This window comes from Perkinsus marinus (assembly GCF_000006405.1).
Source record: "Perkinsus marinus ATCC 50983 genomic scaffold scf_1104296928198, whole genome shotgun sequence".
NCBI lineage: Eukaryota > Perkinsozoa > Perkinsida > Perkinsidae > Perkinsus > Perkinsus marinus.
This window is the reverse complement of record NW_003216908.1, coordinates 1-939: the sequence shown is the minus strand read 5'-3', so window position 1 is coordinate 939 and position 939 is coordinate 1. Positions and strand designations below refer to the sequence as shown.

General features: G+C 47.2%; 5 non-coding genes across 5 annotated transcripts; all 5 read left to right on the top strand.

Annotated features, from left to right (window-relative positions):
- The first annotated feature begins 80 nt into the window (after window positions 1-80).
- Pmar_PMAR015144 lies at window positions 81-154 on the top strand. Its single transcript has one exon. It is a non-coding gene; the product is annotated as a tRNA-Arg (tRNA).
- A 92-nt stretch (window positions 155-246) lies between these two features.
- On the top strand, window positions 247-320 carry Pmar_PMAR015143. The gene has a single exon. It is a non-coding gene; the product is annotated as a tRNA-Arg (tRNA).
- Window positions 321-411: 91 nt separating this feature from the next.
- Pmar_PMAR015142 lies at window positions 412-485 on the top strand. The gene has a single exon. It is a non-coding gene; the product is annotated as a tRNA-Arg (tRNA).
- Window positions 486-577: 92 nt separating this feature from the next.
- On the top strand, window positions 578-651 carry Pmar_PMAR015141. The gene has a single exon. It is a non-coding gene; the product is annotated as a tRNA-Arg (tRNA).
- A 92-nt stretch (window positions 652-743) lies between these two features.
- On the top strand, window positions 744-817 carry Pmar_PMAR015140. Its single transcript has one exon. It is a non-coding gene; the product is annotated as a tRNA-Arg (tRNA).
- The last annotated feature ends 122 nt before the right edge of the window (window positions 818-939 follow it).

Genomic DNA, 939 nt, shown 5'->3' with positions numbered 1-939 from the left:
TAACTTTTCCCTATACGAGGTAAAACTATGTGAACGGAAGGCAGTGTTCACATGAACAGGAGGTCAACAAGCCTTTCTCAGCTCTGGTGGCTCAATCGGATAGAGCGTTGGACTTCTAATCCAAAGGTTGCGGGTTCAAGTCCCGCCCAGAGTATATAACTCTGGTTAACTTTTCCCTATACGACGTAAAACTATGTGAACGGAAGGCAGTGTTCACATGAACAGGAGGTCAACAAGCCTTTCTCAGCTCTGGTGGCTCAATCGGATAGAGCGTTGGACTTCTAATCCAAAGGTTGCGGGTTCAAGTCCCGCCCAGAGTATATAATCTGGTTAACTTTTCCCTATACGAGGTAAAACTATGTGAACGGAAGGCAGTGTTCACATGAACAGGAGGTCAACAAGCCTTTCTCAGCTCTGGTGGCTCAATCGGATAGAGCGTTGGACTTCTAATCCAAAGGTTGCGGGTGCAAGTCCCGCCCAGAGTATATAACTCTGGTTAACTTCTCCCTATACGAGGTAAAACTATGTGAAGGGAAGGCAGTGTTCACATGAACAGGAGGTCAACAAGCCTTTCTCAGCTCTGGTGGCTCAATCGGATAGAGCGTTGGACTTCTAATCCAAAGGTTGCGGGTTCAAGTCCCGCCCAGAGTATATAACTCTGGTTAACTTTTCCCTATACGAGGTAAAACTATGTGAACGGAAGGCAGTGTTCACATGAACAGGAGGTCAACAAGCCTTTCTCAGCTCTGGTGGCTCAATCGGATAGAGCGTTGGACTTCTAATCCAAACGTTGCGGGTTCAAGTCCCGCCCAGAGTATATAACTCTGGTTAACTTCTCCCTATACGAGGTAAAACTATGTGAACGGAAGGCAGTGTTCACATGAACAGGAGGTCAACAAGCCTTTCTCAGCTCTGGTGGCTCAATCGGATAGAGCGTTG